Below are 21,804 nucleotides of genomic sequence, written 5' to 3'. Positions count from 1 at the left end.
CTAGTTTTACCATTCACAATAAAATAAACTTTATTGAAATTCGTTTCTGGATGAATTGTTCAGGAAATATAGAGATATGTTTCGCTGACTTTGGAGATAAGCTGCCTCAGACCAAATCCCAGCCCTATTATTGACTTACTCTGTGACCTTGGACTGGTTAACCTTGCTATCTTTTGGTTTTCTCATCATTAAATGTGGATGATAACTCCTGTCTCCTCCATGTTCTGTGAATGTTATCTATTATTGCATCCTATTTCTTTTTCATATTCTTAAACATTCCTTGTAGAGTACAATGTACAAAACTTTTTCCAGCCCAATCTACCCTGGATGTCAGTTTAAACACCAAAACCCATGTAACATTGGCCATTTTGATGCACATCTTCATGGGATGAGCTGCATATTTCCAGATCCGCATGACAACAAACATTCTTCTTTTTACAGTGTGCAAGTAAGGAAACAGAAGTTTAGAGAAATGAGGTCAGGAAACTTGTCCACGCTCCCCCAGCTTGTATGTGGAGGGTCAGGGATTAGAGCAGCCACAGATACCACAGCCTCAGTACTTAAATGTCTTGCTACAGTTTCTCCAGTATCAGCCACCAGTAGGCAAAGAAAGGAAACCAGAATGGGTAACACCCGAGTTGTGAGAAGCTGAGACCCTGGCTTTGTAACTGGCCACCGTGAAGAAGAGCAATGCAAACCAGGTCTAATGGACATCACAAACTGACTTGATCCAGTAGCGGCTGGAATGTTTACTAGAGATGCTTGGCAAGTCAGGTAGGAAAATCACACTGATTCCTCCTGGGAAAAGCAGAACATGGTGCTGTGATACAAACACTCAGCTCAAAATGGTGTTTTCACAGCACACAAAGTGTAAGAGCATATTAGCAACTAGAGGAGATGTGTGCAGTTCAGCAGTGACCTCCTGGAAACAAAACATTTATTCAAAAGATGAGTTTAATGGTCAAATGGAAAATCTGACTGACACTATATTTGGGGTGAAGCTAGGTGTGATGATAACTTTAAAATCGTATGATGTAATTAGTCACCTCTTTATTTTTACTTTGAATATTATTTATAGAAATAGACCTGATTCTTAGGACAATAAGGATTGTGCTACCCAGCTGCTGCTACCTGTGTTAAGACTTGTTCCTAAAACATAGCCTGCAAGGGAGGAACATTCTAAGACTGGACCTCAAGATGGTGTAGACTGACCACTCTGTACACCCAGAATGTTATCTTGAATTAATTCCCTAGCATCACAAAGTCAGCAAATCACTGAGATAGGCCATAGATCCAAACCTCTTTACTCTAAACCCTGGACTCTTTTGGCAATAGTTCCCATGATATAAATGAAGCAAAGATCCCAAGATCAAAATTATTTTATTAAGATCAAAATTATTGTATTAATCTACAAACTTTCCCATTATAAGATAAATTTTCAATAATTTGGTTTTATATACTTTCTATATTTAAAAAATTTAAAGGCCATTAAATAATTGTATGATTCCATTTATATGGAATATCTAAAATAGGAACACTCCTAGTAACAGAAGGAAGATTAGTGGTTATCAGTGGCAGGGGGGAAGGGGAAATGACGAGAGGCTGCTTAATGAGTATCAGGCTTCCTTTTGGGGTAATGAAAACATTCTTGAACTAGATGTGATTATAGTTGTACAGCATAGTAAATGTACTAAATGTCACTAATGGTAAATTTTATGTTATATGTATTTTACCACCAAAAAAAATCACAAAAAAATCATTTTAGGACTATTTTATCCTCTGGAAGTTAGCAGGGTTTCATGGATGGAAAATGATTGGGGACAAAAATAGTCTCTAGTTCTAATCCTAGCTCTACCACTTACTAGCTATATGACCTTGGACAACTGGTTTGATTCCCCTGTACCTCATGTACCACATGAGCTTTCTGTAGGCTCAGCTAATGCAGATCAAACACCTTGTAGAGTATTTGATGTATAGTACGTGCTTAGTAATAGTAATGGCCACATAGTCATGAATTCTCTAAGGTGATATAATAGGTAAAAAGGCAATGATGTAGAGGTTGACTTTATTGTAAGGTAATTTGCTGAAAATGTGCAGCAGTGATTCCCAGGAGACTGGTGTGTTCATACTAGTCCACTAAGTTTTCATCTTTTATTTCTCCCTGAACTGGAATTCTGTGCAGAGAATATTTTTGACATTAAATAAGACAAAAAGGGAAAACATTATCTACCCAAATTATTGAGCTTCTGGGGTTGATAGAAATACTCTTGCTTGAAAAAATTAAGCTGTGAGGTAAAAGATCACGTTAGTATGTACAAAATGTAAGGATTAGACTAATAGAACTATATTTCTGGAACATATGAACTTTACCGACACTTCGTGAAGGGTCTGATCTTGGTTTGATGAACTGGGCAAAAAACAGATGAAATTATAGCAGGTGAAAATATAACTGATTGTCTATAGGAGATTTTATATATATATATATATATATATATATATATATATATATATATATATATATAACTACTACATGTACTATTGTTATCATCACATTTAAAAATTAGAAAACTGAGGCAATTTGAGTTGTTCCTTTCCCATTATTATATACATAGTAAGATGCTAAACCACGATTATAAATTGAGACAGCATGCCTCCAGGGACCTTGGTTTTAACCACCATACAATAGCTACCTCTCTCTTCCATACATCTAAGTTTACTTTTGGCTTGCGGTATTTTTAACTTGCACACTTATGAAGACAAGAAAAGTATTTATTGATACTTATTAAAGCATGAGATATAGAGAGAACTTTATATAATATGATATAGATAACTACATAGTCATCTACAATAAACCATAAATGTTTTTCTTTGTATTCTCTTAAAATTTCTAATTCTTCCTAAGCAAGGAACTTGTACGGAAGTTTTGTTGTGGACAACTACATTTTTTTTTAAACATCTTTATTGGAGTATAAGTGCTTTACAATGGTGTGTTAGTTTCTGCTTTATAACAAAGTGAATCAGTTATACATATACATATGTTCCCATATCTCTTCCCTCTTGCATCTCCCTCCCTCCCACCCTCTCTATCCCACCCCTCTAGGTGGTCACAAAGCACCGAGCTGATCTCTCTGTGCTGTGCGGCTGCTTCCCACTAGCTATCTATTTTATGTTTGGTAGTGTATATATGTTCATGCCACCCTCTCACTTTGTCACAGCTTACCCTAACGACTAAATATTGCATTAGGTGTTCAGTGTCCTTTTCATAGCTTTTCCCTTCTAGACATTCCGTGGTTCTGTTTCATGGGGGAAAACACACAAAGATTAAAAGCCAACTGAGAAATAAATACTACTTTAATAATCTTGTGGAGAGCCCTATAATCATCCTGAAAGCAGTTGGTACCATTTAGGATGTCACTGGGTACAAGTTGCAGAACAAACTACTAAAACGCACTTAAATGGTAAGGAATGTACGGTCTTACATAAAAGTCATCTAGAGCTAGGCTGTACTTGTTACAAATGTGTAAAGACTTGATACTGACTTCTGGGACCAACACTATTTCCTTCCTGCCTCTGGCACAATCCTCAATGTGTTGGCTTTCATCTGGATATGTGTTGTTTCCTGGTTGCAGGGGGACAGCTTCACCTCCAAGCATCACGTCCGAACACAATTGTGTCCAAAGTCTAAGCCTAAAGAGAGCAGAAAAGAGCTTTCTTTGAGAATCTGTTGACCTTTATTTAGAAGGAATATAATTTCCAGAAACCTTGTAAAAGACTTCCTTTGTTTCATTGACCAGAACTGGATCCCATGGCTACACTAACTGCAAGGAAACTGAAAAAGAGAATAAATGGCATTATCAGCTTCTATAATAGGAGGAAGACTCTGCCAGTAGGAAGAAATATGAGGATGTTTTAAAATGTAGGTTTTAGTATCACTCAGGTATGATGAAGCCAACAGCTCAGGAGATGATCACCATTGAAAAGATAGTGTGTTACTCATTGTGCCCAAGAGAAGAAGGCAGGCTATACCACTTAAGGCCATGTGGGAAAGCAGCAGGATTGGTCAAGAATCATAGGGTGTAAGAGGAAAATGTGAGCAAGAAGTTTTCTGTCGTTTCCATGGAATAGGTAAAACAGGTTAAGCAGGCATATGATTGGCTAGTTTGAATAATTTCATCAGGCTCTGGGGCACATAGGCTGTCCCTAGTTGTCTGATACTTGGTCCTGAGGTGATTAGCACAGGGGAATATTGCCCCAGAATGTGGGAACCCAATAAAGGAGATGGGGAGGGAGAAAATATAGGCTTTGGATTGGTTAATTTACATATGAACAGTGCACTACTGGATGAATTACTTGCTATCTTTGGGAATTTAGCTAACCTGGGAGGGGCAGTCCCTCTTCAGTTAGTGAAGCCCCAGATGCCAGAGCATTAAGAATACAGAAAATAAAACTTCCCAACAAAGAAAAGACAAGGACCAAATAATTTCACTGGTGAATTCAACCAAACATTTAAAGAAAAATTAATACAAATTATTTTCAAACTCTTCCAAAACATTGAAGAGGCAGGAATGTGTCTACACTCATTTTATGATGGTAGTATTACCCTGATACCCAAGCCAGATGAGGACACTATGAGAAAAGAAAAGTACAAGCCAATATTCCAGATGAATACTGACACAAAAATCCTCAACAAAATTCTAGCAAATTAAATTCAACACCACATTAAAAGGATTATATACCATGCTAAAGTGGGATGTATCCCTGGAATGCAAGCATGTTTCAACATATGCAAATCAATAAATATGATACACCACCACAATAATAGAATGAAGGATAAAAATCATATGATCCTCTGGGGAGATTGGTAGTGATAAATTAGGAGTATGGGATTAACAGATACAAGCTACTATACATAAAATAGATAAGCAACAAGGATTGACTGTATAGCACAGGGAACTATATTCAGTGTCTTGTAATAACCTATAATGGAAAAAAATCTGAATATATATGTATATATGTCACTTTGCTGTACCCCTGAAAGTAACACAATATTGTAAATCAACTATACTTCAATTAAAAAAAATATGATCCCCTCAATATATACAGAAAATGCATTTGACAAAATTCAACACTCTTACATGATAAAAGTTCTCAATTTGATGGGTATAGAAGGAACAACTCTCAGTAAAATAAAGGCTGTATATGACAAACCCACAACTAATATCATACTCAATGGTGAAAAGCTGAAAGTTTCTCTTTGAAGATCAAGAACAAGACACAGGTTTTCATTCCCATCACTCCTATTCAACATATTACTAGAAGTCCCAGCCAGAGCAATTAGGCAAGAAAAAGAAACAAAAGACAACCAAATTGGAAAGGAAAAAATAAAACTGTCTCTACAGATGACATGATCTAATATATAGTAAACCCTAAAGGCCCCACAAACAAAATGTTAGAACTAATAAAGTAATTCAATAAAGTCACAGGATACAAAATCAACATGAAAATAAGTTGCATTTCAACACACTAACAATGAAATTTCTGAAAGACAATACCCCATTAACAATAGCATCAAAAAGAATAAAATACTTAGGAATAAATTTAACCAAGGAAATGAAAGATCTGTATACTGAAAACTACAACACTTTGAAGAAAGAGATTTAAGAAGACACAAATAAATTGGAAGATATTCTGTGTTCATGGATCAGAAGTAATATTGTTGAAATGTTGATTCTACCCAAAGATATCTACATATTCAGTGCAGTCCCTACCAAAACTCCAATGGCATTGTTCACAGGAGTAGAAAAAAGTATCCTAAAATTAGTATGAAACCACAAAAGATCCTGAATAGTCAAAGCAATTTGAGAAAGAAGAATAAAGCTGGAGGCATCACATTTTCTGATTTCGATCTATACTACAAAGTTATAGTAATCAAAACACACACAAGGATATAAACAGACACACAAACCAATGAAATAGAATAGAGAGCCCAGAAATAAATCCATGCATATACATCAACTAATATTTGACAAGGGAGTCAAGAATATTCATTGAGGAAAAGATAGTCTTTTCAATAAATGGTGTTGGGAAAACTGGATGTTTACATGCAAAAGAATGAAACTAGACCCCATTTTATGCCACTCACAAAAATTAATTAAAAATGGATTAAAGACTTAAATATAAGACCTGAAACCATAATGTTCCTAGAGGAAAATACAGAGGAAGTGTTCCTTGACATTGGTCTTGGCAAGTAGAAAAAAATGCAAAAATAAATAAACAGGACTACAACAAGCTAAAAAATTTCTGCACAGCAACAGAAACACCAACCTATGGAATGGGAAAATATTTGCAAATCATATATCAGTAAGGGGTTAATATTAAAAATATATAAGGAATCCATACAACTCAATAGCAAAATAATAATATGATTTTTTAAATGAGCAGAGAATCTGAATAGACATTTTTCTAAAGAAGAGATACAGATGGCCAACAGGTACATGAAAAGGTGCTCAACATCACTAATCATCAGAGAAATGCAAATCAAAACCACAATGAGATATCACCTCATACCTGTTAGAATGGCTATTATGAAAAAGAGAAGAGTTAAAAAGGATGTGGAGAAAACTGAACCTTTGTGTACTCTTGGTGGAAATGTAAATTGGTCAAACATTACGGAAAACAGTATAGAATTTCCTCTAAAAAATGAAAAATATGGCTACTATATGATCCAGAAATCCCACTTCTGGGTATATATATAAAGGAAATAAAGATCACTATCTTGAAAAGATATATGCATCCCATGTTCATTGAAACATTATTCACCATAACCATTACATGGAAACCAGCTAAATGTCCATTGATGGATGACTGGATAAAGAAAAGGTGATATATATGTGTATATATAATGGAATATTTTCAGCTTAATAAAAAGGAAATCCTGCCATTTGCAACTTGGATGTTAGATCTGGGGAATCTAATATTCAGCATGGTGACTAAAGTTAACAATATTTATTATATAATTGAAATTTGCTAAGAGTAGATCTCACCACACGCATACAGACACACTCTGTAAAAATGTGAGGTGATGGATGTGTTATCGAAGTAATAATGTTGTAATATGTACATATATCAAATCACCACTTTGTATACCTTAAACTTACACAATGTTGTATATCAATTATATCTCTATAAAGCTGGGGAAAATACAGAAAATACGGTTAATGTAGAGGAAAATGGTTTTGGTAGTCTAAGAATCTCTGTCAAATATTACAGGTCTTAGGTTCATGTGGCCCTTTCTACTTCTTGCCCAAATCTAAATCTAGAAGCCAGAATTCTTATGAACACAAGAGGCAGACTGTGAGAACAATTACAAATTAACAAGTTACTGTCTACAGAGGGGGCCTCATTGGTTTGGTTTACCTACAGATTACAGACAGATCAGAGACACAGCAGGAGGGTCTCCCCTTGTCAATTTGGAGAACTTTCCCAGATGTGCTTTTCAAGAAGCAACAGAAAGCACAAAAGTACCCTTTATAACTAAGTATTGGATGTGAAAATTAAAAGTTCAGAGCTTGTCATGAGGGCACGGACCCCCAGTGGGGTCCTAGGAATGGTTTTGATTCTGACCAATCAGAATAGTTAATGTTTTTTTTCAGGAGAGACTTTGATCAAGGGATGAAGAGTCTGGAAGGTTGGCAAGAGAAAGAGAAGCAAACGTTCTCCCCGTACCCCCCACCATATTAGTATTCTTGGCTGGAATTACTTTTTGATTGATTAGTGTGAGTTCTGCTGATTCTCCTCTGTGCGCACCTTTCTGTTTTGCCTCACCTCATTTAATTTAGAAAAAAGACATTCGTGAATTAGCAGTTACTGCTCACTAAAGAAAGTGCCTGTTCTTTGCATAGGCAAATGCTCAAAATTCGTTTTCCGATCAAGTCTCTAACCATTGATTCTTATGAGGTCTTGCATCTTTCATCATACTGTAAAAATTGTCGACTTCTTGAATTTTTCTCATGGTGCCAGAGCTGTCTTCGGACTGCCTGCTTGGCTCTTTAATTCTCTCTCTAGTCTGAGTTTTGGGTCTGTGTGTTGAATCGCTGCATCAATGAAGAATATTTGAGGTTAGTGATGCAAATTACAAAGAACTCCTTTGTTTTGAAAAACATATTTCCGGTTGATGTCTGAGAAGAAATTTAATCTGTACTCTCCTTGAGTACCGTGATAACATCCTGTGTGACACCATTTAGCATCATCTCCCAGGCCCCCAAAAGTAAAGGGGACATTAACAATTAATCACTGCAGGCCACTCTGGCCCTTAGGTACTGGTGATGCAAAGTTGGAAATGAATTCCAATTGCTTTTCCAAGATCTTAGTCTAAGGAGAGTCACACACAGGTAAGTGTGATATAGTGTGAATCAGAGATTTGAACAAATTAGAGAAGAGGCTACAGGAGAGATAGATCCTATCTGAGTATTCAGAACAGCCATCAGATTTCTGTAATTCCTGTACCTCAGGTGGTGACTATTCATCTATCTAGCCCTTTCTTTGTGTATAAAGGATAGAAAATTTCTTGAAGCCCAGTTATAAGTCTCCAGTCTAAATTTCTCCAAAGCAATTGTTTTGGAAAATATAGATGTGGTTTCTGGTGAGAGAGGCTGGTCCAGAATCCAAGCTATGGAAGCCAATACTTTACTCTTTTCAGGAATAATCTATATTTTGACTCTATTTTTTTTTTTTTTACATATGCATTGAATGGTGAGGGTGTGTAAGGGAAATCTTTCCAAGAGGACAAGGTGACAGGCCACTGAGAGGATATGTGAGACTGTCTGTCTCAATGCCCATGGAAATAAAAGTAGCACAAAAAAAAAAACATTCTTAAGAAGGCTCAAACTTTCCTGCTCCAATGTAACTGCCCATTTTATCCTTGCTCCTCTGTACTTTGTCTTTGCCACACAAATGTGAAACATTTTAATGAAGTCCTACTGCTCAGAATAAAGCATTTTGAAGCCCTAGGAGAGCCCCAGCCAGCTCATCAGGAGTTTCTGAAAGTTGCCTGAACCCACTAGGCCGTTCTGGACTGGTCCACAGGGTTGCTACAAGCTGTCACTGTTGAACTGGAAACTTTTAAAAATGTATCTATGTTTGACAAAAGCTAGTAAAAAAGGCGGAGTCATTTGGAGGAACATATGGGGAAGTTCATGAAGAAAAACAGACCAAAACAAAACAAACAAACCAACAAGGAAAACAGATAGAAATTTAACAGCACCTGGTATTATACATTAGCATGAAATTAATCTTAGGAAACACTAAAAGTGTCTATAGTTGGCCCCTTCTGCATGTTCTTGAATGAGATGGAGAAGATGAATCAGGCTGTTTAAAAAGTTAGCATTATCAGATTAAAAAATGTTCATCTAGAGGGAAAAAAGATTTTCCTTGTTAAATTTGTTAATGTTAAGAGCAGAACTAAACAGTTTTGAGTTCTATAATTTCCTTTTTTTGGGGAGAATACATAAAATAGCATCTCAAAAGATAAGTTATTTCACCATGTGTCAAGTTGATGTACAAAGAAATTACTAAACGAAAAAAAAATACCTGAGTTCTCTTAGCTCATAATAAAAATACCTGGCATTTGTACAGAACTGTGTAATGTTTCTTAAACTTATTTTACAGATCAACAGCATCACAAGCACCAAGGTGCTTACTGAAAACTCAGATTCCTGAACAACTCATTCAGAATCTTTAGAAGTGCTACTTTGCAGTTTCTATTTTACCAAGCTCTGGATATGAATTAGTTTCCTATTGCTATTGTAACACAAGTTACTGCAAATTCAGTGCTAAAAACAACTCGAATGTATTCTCTTACTGTTCTGGAAATGAGTTTCACTGGGCTAAAATCAAGGTACCAGAGGTTTTGTGGGCTGTAGCAGAGAATGAATTTTCTCCTAGCTTCTGGAGACCACCTCCATTCCCTCATTCATTACCCCTTCCTTCCATCCCTCCAAACCCTTTCTTCTCTTGTCCCATCTCCTACTTCCTCTCTGATCTCTTGTTTCCCTCTTATAAGGACCCTGTGATTACAAAGGCCCCAACCTGGAGAATGTAAAATAATCTCCCCATCTCAAGATTCTGACTTTAATTACATTTGCAAAGTCCCTTTTATGATATAAGGTGACATTCCCAGGTTCCAGGGCTAAGGACATGGACATCTTTGCAGGGGGCAGTGCTATTATTCAATCTACCAAGGGGTGATTCTTTAGCAAATGAACATTTGAGAATCATTGTCACAGAGTAGACAAGGTATCTTTGACTAACAGGATGTTTAAATGTGTAAAACTTCAATAGTGATCTAGGTCATAGGCCAGATATACAAGACATTCTAAGAAATTAAAATACTAAATCAACTATCATTAGAACATTATCCCACTCAAGTGTATAAAATAGTTCAACTGAAAAGTTGAGAATGGGATGAGTTTTTAGAGATTGCTTTGCTGGCCCTCATGGAGACAAAGAGGGAAGGAAGCATCTACAGTTTCTTTTAATTCATATTCCGTGTCCTGTTCATGAGCTTTAAACATTTTAATCATAGTTAGTTAAAATTCCTTCTCTGCTTCCTTCTCAGGGCACTTCTGAGTCTGGTCTGTTGAATCCTTTGCATCTTGAGAGTGAATTATTTTTCCTTGATCTTTGTTGGTCTGATGATATCTCACTGTTTCCTGAGCATCATGTGTAGAACAGAGGGGCCTGAGGTAAAGAGGACTGAGGTCTAGAAATGAGCGTGCCTCTTCTACTAGGTTGGTAATGTGGAGAATATCAAGCTGGTTAACAGTTGATCTAAGATTGAGATGTGTTTTTGCTCTTATTAGCTTCAGTTTACCACCAGCTCCAGATTCCTCTAGGGTCACCTGTGCTTAAGGTGCAGTTAGGTTGCCAGATGGTTTTTCTTTTACCATCCTCAAGTCAGCCTCCCTATACAGCTGCTACAGTGACTTTTTTTTAAGCTGTAATATACTTTCTGCTGTATTAATTTAGGTATGATCATTTTCTGTGGTTAAAAATTGCATAATCTGTCTGACTGGGGACTGTTCTCAGTTCCTTTAGGTCACCCTTGGGTCCTTACCCAATAGCCCCCTCTAGATCAGCAACAGAGAGCCTCTCTCACTGGAAAGAACTTTGCTCTTTTAAGGGGTTCATGTGATTAGGTTGGGCTGACCCAGATAATGTCTTTGTTTTAATTTTAACTGATTAGTAACCTTAATTACATATGAAAACTGCCTTTGCCATGTGATATAATCATGGGAGAAACACCGGGAGACAGGAATAATGACAGCATTATAGAATTCTGCCTACCACATTCTGCCCTGTGGTCCTCATAACTTCTGCCTACCCAATATGAAAAATACATTTACAACCTCCCAAGGTTTCCAAGGATCTCATGCCATTAAAGTATCAAAGTTCAAAATCTCATCTAAAACTCATCAGCTCAACGGTCCAAAATCTCATCACCTAAATTAGGTATGGATGAGGCTTCTAAATGTACCCCATTAAACGTCATTTCTCTCCATCTGTGGGCCTGTGAAACTAAAGAGACCTGTTATCCTCTCTAAATATTCCTAGCATACAATGATTAGGAAAATAAGTATGGACATTCCAACCCAAATAAGGGGGAAATTAAAGGAGTTGACAATACAAGCAGTTTTGAAATCCAGCCTGGCAAAATCAGAGGGAATCCTTGATTAGATTCCAACCTGACATAACCCTCCATGGTCCTCAGCTCTGTCCTGTGTGCTTTTGGTTTTGTCCTCTGAGTTGTCTTTCTTTGTTATGAATGGTCACACATTGTCTGCAGCTAGGTAGTTTTATCAGCCTGCTTCCTACCCCTGTGGTCATTTCTTCAGCATCCTTCAAGAGCAGCAGACTGACAAGAAGAGAGAAGGAACAACGTATGGAGATGGGAGTTAAGATTACATCATCTTTCTTTAAAAATTATTTAGTATCTCATTTTTTTATTTTTTTTTTGGCCACACTGTATGGCTTGTGGGATCTTAGTTTCCCAACCAGGGATCAAACCAGGGCCTCCCGCAGTGGAAGCATGGAGTCCTAACCACTGGACTACCAGGGGATTCCCAAGATTGCATCATCTTTGGAATCAAATAGACCCATTAGTTATGGTTGTTGTTGTTTACTGAGCTCTGCCTCTTGACAGTTGTATGACCCTGACTAACTTATTTAACTTCCTTTTTTTTTTTTTGATCCTCACCTCTAAAATGAAGCTATTATTACCAATCTCATAACATTGTTACAAATATTAAAGAAAATAAAGTTTTATTGTCTTATAAAGTGCTTAGCCCATAGCCCAGAATTTGATCAGTGCATGGCAATTATATTATTGGTATTTCTCTCATTCTCTTCCTCTTTCTTTTCTGCTATTGTGAATTACAAACAGTAGCTTCTGTCTATAGTTGACATGCAGTCACCTAGGAAAGCTTTAAAAGTACTGACACTTGCGTTTTGCCCTCAGAGCTTCTGATTTAATTGGCCTGGAATGTGATCTGGGCTTTGGTATGGGTTAAATCCTCCAGCTAATTCTAACGTGCAGCTAAAGTTGAGAATCAATGTAAGACTTTGTAAATTATGATGACCACCTGAGCCTTCTCAATGACCTTCCCCTTTCAACACAATCCTAGGTGGTCAATGCACAGGAAGAGTAGGGTTGACCCAGAGAATGGTCTCTGAAGAGCTCTTTAAGGCTTTTCTCCAGAACAGCCTCTCCCAAGCCCTCTTAGATACCCAAATACCTCTAACCAAGCACATTTTTTAGTGAAGCATTACAAGATCTTGCTAAGATCTGTGTTGGCTTTGTTATGTTTCGCTGGGTTGGGGTACTTATTCATAATGTCAAATACACCATCCAGACATACTCATGACACAGTTTTTCAGGGAAAGTGAGAGATCCAGAGGTCAGAGACCAGACTAACTAAACTGGGACAAGCTGGGAGGACTACAGTCAGAAATGTGGGGGTCAGAGACAGTAAACTTAGGTGGGGGTGACTTTGTGAAAGCTGGTACAGAAGATGTCCTAGGACACTGACTTTGAAAGGAAGATAGGAGGGATAAGGAAGGAAAGGTGAGAAGGACGGAATTGAGAAAAAAGAGTTCAGAATGGAAGGGACAAAGGATCCAAGAACAAAAGAGTGGCTTTACACTGTAGTTACATGTACAGTGCATGTGTACTGTATGCAGTATATGTAGACAGTAGCTACATTTTTTTATGCCTTCTACAGTGTATAGTCCATACACATATAATCCTTCCTATTATTAGGGGATATAGGAGTCTTGGGAGAGGGGTAGAATTTCAATAACACCAACATATTTAATTATGTTACTTAGTCATTTAAGAGTGTATTAAGTGGCTTCATTACCCACGTACCAAGGCACATGGCTTGGAGGAAATTGCCTCCTATCTCTGATCACTGGTCTTCTGGTATCAACAACATATACATATATCAAATTAGATCCTGCCATTACTGACATTTCCAGACTCTATGACAATGTGCTCAGACATTTAGAAAGTCAAGAATATGAAAACATTACATTGATTGACGTTGCTTGAAAGATCTTCAGGAAAGATCACCAAAAGGTCCCTGAAAATTCTAACCATGTAATGATTTCCCCCCACACACACACACACCTCACCTCAGGGAATCAGGTTGTATTTCTAGATACAAACCATTGCTGGACAGGAAGTTATCCAACAAAGGACTCTGAACATCTTTTTATAACAAAGACATATAGAGGAACATAGGACAGAGTCCCTTATAAGCTCCCTTTTTTAAATAATTTTTCCTTCTGTATCCCAAATGTGCCAAAGAAAGTTGTGATGGGATTGTAGACTTGATCAGGATTTATAACTGAATTTCACCTGGAAATCTTGCCCTGAGAGAAGTTGATATGAAGGATGGCTTTACCTTTAGCTTCTTGAGGAAGTTTCCTGGAGCTTGGCTTTGAGTTACAGGCTGGTCTTGATCTCTGCCCCTCTCACCAGGCAAACCATGCCACTCTGGTGACAAGGACTATTTGGGTGATTGATACCTCCCCTCTTCAGGGCAGCACTATCAATCTCTAGCTTTAGTTTGGTGCAATGCCTTCAATGTCTCTGATTTATTATGATGTACCATACATAAATCAGCACACATGTTGTCCCAGAAAATACAAGTCTCCTGACTGATGGTCAGATCCAGAGCTGATAACAAAAGGTCTCATTCATTTAATGGCAGCAAGGCCAAGGAGCAGCCTACACAGCTCCAGTCTGGCTTCCTTCCATGACAGTAGACTGACTATTTCATTTAGTGAACTCACCCATTTCCTCTATCTGGACCTCTAGTCTCTGGGTTTAGAATAATGGCATTCATGTATCTGACCAAGATGATTTGTCCAAGTTGGTTGTCCTAGAGATAAGATCACAAATACCCCCCTTTAAGCAATAAAACCCTTTAAAACAGAACAAAGTGATGGTAATCAAAACATGTGGTACTGGCATAAGGACAAACACATAGACCAATGGAATAGAATAAAGAGCCCAGATGTACACCCTTGTGTATATGGTCAGATAGTTTCCTACAATGGTTCCAAGACCATTCAATGGGGGAAGAACAGTCTTTTCCACTACCTATGTTGGGAAAACTGGATATTCACATGCAGAGGAATGAAGTTGGACCCTTATCTTAAAAGTATAAAGAAAAATTAACTCCAAATGGGTTAAAGACCTAAATGTAAGAGCTAAAACTATAGAACTCTGAGAAGAAAATGTAAGGGAAAATCTTCATAACAAAGGCAAAGACAATAAAAGAAAAAATAGATGTTGGACTTCATCAAAATTAAAACTGTTGTATATCAAAGGACACTGTCAACAGAGTGAATGCAGCCTAAGGAATAGGAGGAAATATTGGCAAATCATATATCTGATAACGGGTTGATAATATCCAAAATATCTCAAAAAATAATCCCAAATTTTTAAAAAGCAATTTTACTATGTGAAAAATATATAAATAAAACAAAAATATATGATATGTCACTCCATTATTCAAGAATTTTTAAAATTTCCCACTTTATACTGAATAAAATCTTCAAACAACCTGTTCTTTTTCATCTTTTGCCACTTCTCAGGATATAATCATCTACAGACAGTTAATAGATATTTGTGTGATTCATGCCTCAGACTTCACATCTTTAAAAATGAAAATACCTTTTTTTCATTTCCTTAAGAAATGTATTGGTTTTGCCTTAAAAAATTCCCCAACTTCTCCCTAGCAAAGCATCACTTTTAAGTATCTTTCCAGACTAGAATTTATGTGTATTGAGGCAGAACTTCTTTTTATAGAAAAGAGGCATGACCTGTTTTAAGAATCTCTGCCTGGGTTAGAGAGTGAAAGATTGTTACTGTTGAGTTCTACAGCACAGGAATCCAATTCAAGATGAGAGAGAAAAACAAAGGAAGGACATTCAAAGAAAAAGAACAGCATGTGCCAAGCCACCTAAATCTACCAGCAATTCAGTATTGTTGAAATGCAAACTGCATGTTGGGGGCAGAGTCAAAATGGTGGAGTAGGAGGATGTGGAGTTCACATCTCCCCACAACTAGGGCACCTACCAGACCCTGGTGGGGGACCTCAACACCCAAGGGAACAGGAGGAACCCCCAAGCAACTGGGTAGGATGTGAGGGGGTAATGAGGGGGGAGGAGAAGTGGAGGTCGGACAGGACTGGCACCCCTGAGGGGTAGATGGGGTAAGGGAGGGGTTCCCATGCCTTGAGGGACCCTGAGGGGTTCAGAGGATTGAGGGGGAACATGGCTGGCATTTCCCCTGCCCACTTGGGCCCAGGAAGCCTGTTGGGGTCCCAGGCTGGATCCTCCACTCTTCAGGGTTCCCTCCAGCTGCATGGGTCCTGGGGGCATGGTTGGGGGGGAGAAGAAAAGGAGAGGCGAATGGGGAACCTACTGAGGTTCTGGGCCTGATTACCCAAACTCTGAAGCCGGAGGCACTCCAGGGCCCCTCCAGTCTTGCTGAGCCAAAGGCCTGCCCACACCCCCCCAGGGCCTTTTCCAGCAACATGGGTCCTAAGCCTAGACCACAACCCCACTGAAATCCTGCCCCTGCCTGAGCCCCAACCTCCACAGGCAAGGCCTTTTCTGGCCTTTTTAAAATTTTTTTCTCTTTTTTGCTATTGTTTTTCTCTTTTACTTTTCATCATTGTTTCATTTATATGTTATTTTTTCTAACATATCTGTTAGTTTTCTAATCTTATTTAGTTTTTACTCTGTTATTATTCTGCTCTTTGTGTTTTGTTTTGTTTTGTTTTTTGCCACCCCTCACAGCTTGCAGGATCTTGGTTCATGGGCCAGGGGTTGGGCCTGAGCTCCTGTTGTGGGAGCACAGAGTCTGAACCACTGGACTAACAGAGAACCTCAGACCCCAGGGAATATTCATTGAAGTGAGACTTTCCAGAGGTCCTCATCTCAGCACCAAGACCCAGCTCTACCCAACAGCCTACAAACACCAGTGCTGGAACCCTCAGGCCAAACAACCAGTAAGACCGGAACATAGTTCCACCCATCAAAAGAAAAAAAATGAGACAACAAAAAATATGTTACAGGTGAAGAAGCAAGGTAAAAACCTACAAGATTAAATAATGAAGAGGAAATAGAAAACCAACATGAAAAAGATTCAGAGTAATGACAGTAAATATGATCCAAAATCTCAGAAACCGAATGGAGGCATGGATTGAGACAATACAAGAAATGTTTAGCAAAGACCTTGAAGAAATAAAAACCAAACAGACAGAGATGAAAAACACAATAACTGAAATAAAAAATACACTAGAAGGAATCAATAGCAGAATAATTAAGGCAGAAGAACGAATAAGTGAGCTGGAAGACAGAATGGTGGAAATAACTGCTGAGGGGCAGAATAAAGAAAAAAAGAATGAAAAGAACTGGAGACAATCTCAGAGACCTCTGGGACAACACTAAACACACCAACATTCAAATTATAGGGGTCCCAGAAGAAGAAGAGAAAGAGAAAGGGTCTGAGAAAGTATTCAAAGAAATTATAGTCAAAAACTTCCCTAACATGGGAAAGGAAATAGCCACCCAAGTCCAGGAAGCACAGAGAGACCCATACAGGAAAAACCCTAGGAGAAACACACCAAGACACATATTAATCAAACTAACAAAAATTAAAGTCAAAGAAAAATATTAAAAGCAGCAAGGGAAAAGCAACAAGTAATATACAAGGGAATCCCCAGAAAGTTATCAGCTGATCTTTCAGCAGAAATTCTGCAGGACAGAAGGGAGTGACAGGATCCATTTAAAGTGATGAAAGAGAAGAACCTGCAACCAAGATTACTCTATCCATCAAGGATCTAATTCAGATTTGACAGAGTAATCAAAAGCTTGATAGACAAGCAAAAGCAAAGAGAATTCAGCACCACCAAACCAACTTTACAACAAATGCTAAAGGAACTTCTCTGAGAAGGAAACACTAGAGAAGAAAAAAACCCACAAAAACAAACTAAAATATTAAGAAAATGGTAATAGGCACATACATATCAATAATTACCTTAAATGTAAATGGATTAAATGCCCCAAGCAAAAGACACAGACTGGCTGAATGGATAAAAAACAATATCCATATATATGCTGTCTACAAAGAGACCCATTTCAGACCCAGGGACACAAACGGACTGAAAGTGAAGGAATGGAAAAAGATATTCATGCAAATGGAAATCAGAAGAATGCTGATACTCAGCAATCAGTAGCAATACTCATAACAGATAACATAGACTTTAAAGTAAATAATGTTATAAGACTTCCCTGGTGGCACAGTTGTTAAGAATCTGCCTACCAGTGCAGGGGACATGTGTTCGATCCTTGGTCTGGAAAGATCCCACATGCCATGGAGAAACTAAGCCCATGTGCCACAACAACTGAGCCCGTGGGCCACAACTACTGAAACCCACATGCCTAGAGCCCAAGTTCCACAACAAGAGAAGCCACCACAGTGAGAAGCCCATGGAATGCAATGAAGTGTAGCCTCTGCTCACTGCAACTAGAGAAAGCTCATGCACAGAAACAAAGAATCAAGATGAAGATACAATGCAGCCAAAAATAAAGAAATAAATTTATTTTAAAAATAATAATAATTAAAAATAAATAAATTAAGACTGTTACATGAGATAAGGAAGGACACTACATAATGATCAAGGGATCAATCCAAGAAGAAGATATAATAATTATAAATATTTTTCCAAAACTGAACCTCAATATATAAGGAAAACACTAACAACCATAAAAGGGGACATCAACAGTAACACAATAATAGGGGGGAAATTTAACATCCCACTTACACCAATGGGCAGATCATCCAAACAGAAAATAAATAAGGAAACACAAGCTTTGAATGACACAATAGACCAGACAGATTTAATTTCTATTTGTAGGACAGTCCATGGAAAAGTGGCAGATTACACTTTCTTCTCAAGTGCATATGAAACATTCTCCAGGGTAGATCACATCTTGGGTCACAAATCAAGCCTCAGAAAATTTAAGAAAATTGAAATTTTATCAAACATCTTTTCTGACCACAGTGCTATAAGATTAGAAATCAATTACTGGAAAAACCTTAAAAAAACACAAAAACAGGGAGGCTAAATAGTGTGCTGCTAAATAACCAAGAGATCACTGAAGAAATCAAAGAGGAAATCAAAAAATACCTAGAAACAAATGTCAATGAAAACACAATGATCCAAAACCTATGGGACTCAGCAAAAACAGTTCTAAAGGTGAAGTTCATAGCAATTCAAGCTCACCTCAAGAAACAAGAAAAATCTCAAATAAACAATCTAAGCTTACATCTCAAGCAACTAGAAAAAGAAGAACAAAGAAAACCCAAAATTAGTAGAAGGAAAGAAGTCATAAAATCTGAGCAGAAATAAATGAAATAGAAACAAAGAAAACAATAGCAAAAATCAATAAAACTGAAAGCTGTTTTTTTGAGAAGATAAACAAAATTGATAAACCTTTAGCCAGACTCATCAAGAAACAAAGGGAGTGGATTCAAATCAATAAAATTGGAAATGAAAAAGGAGAGATTACAACTGACACCACAGAAATACAAAAGAAAATAAGAGGTTAATACAAGCAACTATATGACAATAAAATGGACAACCTGAAAGAAATGGACAAATTCTTGGAAAAGTACAACCTTCCAAGATTGAACCAGGAACAATTAGAAAATATAAATGGACCAACTACAGATATTGAAATTGAAACTGAATTAAAAATCTTCCAACAAACAAAAGTCCAGGACCAGATGGCTTCACAGGTGAATTCTATCAAACATTTACAGAAGAGCTAACACCTATCATTCTCAAACTCTTCCAAAAAATTTCAGAGAGAGGAACACTCCCAAATGCATTCTGTGAGGCCACCATCACACTGATACCAAAACCAGACAAAGATATCACAAAAACAGAAAATTACAGACCAATATCACTGATGAAAATAGATGCAAAAATCCTCAGCAAAATATTAGCAAACAGAATACAACAACGCATTAAAAGGATCATACACCACAATCAAGTGGGATTTGTCCCAGGAATGCAAGAATTCTTCAACATACACAAATCAATCAATGTGATACACCATATTAACAAATTGGTAAAAGAACTCTCCAGGAAATGGGTATAGAGGGAAATTATCTCAAAATAATAAAGGCCATATATGACAAACCCACAGCCAACATCGTTCTCAATGGTGAAAAACTGAAAGCATTCCATCTAAAATCAGGAACAAGACAAGGATGTCCACTCTCACAAACTTTAAATGGAAGTCCTAGCCATGACAATCAGAGAAGAAAGAGAAATAAAAGGAATCCAAATTGGAAAAGAAGAAGTAAAACTGTCACTGTTTTCAGATGACATGATACTATATGTAGAAAATCCTAAAGATGCCACCAGAAAACTACTAGAGCTAACCAATGAATTTGGTAAAGTTGCAGGATACAAAATTAATGCAGAGAAATCTCTCACGTTCCTAATCACTAACAACAAAAGATCAGATAGGGAAATTAAGGAAACTATCCCATTTACCATCACAACAAAAAGAATAAAATACCTAGGAATAAATCTACCTAAGGAGGTGAAAGACTTGTACTCAGAAAACTATAAAACACTGATGAAAGAAATCAAAGGTGACACAAACAGATGGAGAGATATATCATGTTCTTGTATTGGAAGAAAGAAAATTGTGAAAATGACTATACTACTCAGAGCAATCTACAGATTCAGTGCAATCCCTATCAAATTACCAATGGCATTCTTCACAGAATTAAAACAAAAAAAAATTATAATTTGTATGGAAACAAAAAAGACTCTGAATAGCCAAAGCAATCTTGAAAAAGGAAAACAGCTGGAGGAATAAGGCTCACCAACTTCAAACTATATTACAAAACTACAGTAATCAAGACAGTATAGTAGTGGCACAGAAACAGAAATATAGATCAATAGTACAGGATAGAAAGCCCAGAGGTAAACCCATGCAGATGTGCTCAACTAATTTATGACAAAGGAGGCAAGAACTTACAATGGAGAAAAAACAGCATCTTCAATAATAGGTGCTGGGAAGACTGGACAGCTACATGTAACAAAATGAAATTAGAACACTCCCTAACACCATACACAAAAATAAACTCAAAATGGATTAAAGACCTAAATTTAAGACCAGACACTATAAAACTTTTAGAGGAAAACATAGGAAAAACTCTTTGACATAAATTACAGCAAGATACTTTTTGACACACCTCCTGGAGTAATGAAAATAAAAAACAAAAATAAACAAATGGGACCTAATGAAATTTAAAAGCTTTTGCACAGCAAATGAAAACATAAACAAAATGAAAATACAACCCTCAGAATGGGAGAAACTATTTGCAAATGAAGCAACAGACGAAGGATTAATCTCCAAAATATACAAAGAGCTCATGGAGCTCAATAACAAAAACACAAACAACCCAATAAAAAAAAATGAGCAGAAGACCTAAATAGACATCTCTCCAAGGAGGACATACAGATGGCCATGGGGCATATGAAAGGATCCTCAACATCACTAATTATTAGAGAAATTCAAATCAAAACTACAGTGAGGTATCACCTCACATGAGTCAGAATGGCCATCATCTAAAATTCTACAAAAAATAAATGCTGGAGAGGGTGTGGAGAAAAGGGAACCTTCTTTCACTGTTGGTGGAAAATTAAATTGATACAGCCACTATGAAGAACAGTATGGAGGTTCCTTAAAAAACTAAAAACAGAACTACCATATGACCCAGAAATCCCACTCCTGGACTTATATGCCGAGAAAAACATAATTCAAAAAGACACATGCACTCTAATGTTCATTGCAGCACTATATAAAATAGCCAGGACATGGAAGCAACTTAAATGTCCACTGACAGATGAATGGATAAAGATGAAGTGGTACATATAGACAACAGAATATTACTCAGCCATAAAAAGAAACGAAACTGAGTCATTTGTAGAGATGTGGTTGGACCTAGAGTCTGTCATACAGAGTGAAGTAAGCCAGAAAGAGAAAAACAAATATCGTATATTAACAGATATATGTGGGATCTAGAAAAAATGGTACAGATGAACCTATTTGCAGGGCAGGAATAGAGATGCAGATGTAGAGAACATGTGGACACAGAGTGGGAAGGAGAGGGTGGGACGTGCTGGGAGATTCGGATTGACATAT

Source organism: Orcinus orca, chromosome 7 (genome assembly GCF_937001465.1).
Source record: "Orcinus orca chromosome 7, mOrcOrc1.1, whole genome shotgun sequence".
Classification (NCBI taxonomy): domain Eukaryota; kingdom Metazoa; phylum Chordata; class Mammalia; order Artiodactyla; family Delphinidae; genus Orcinus; species Orcinus orca.
The sequence above is the reverse complement of the archived record's forward strand: the minus strand, read 5'-3'. Positions refer to the sequence as shown.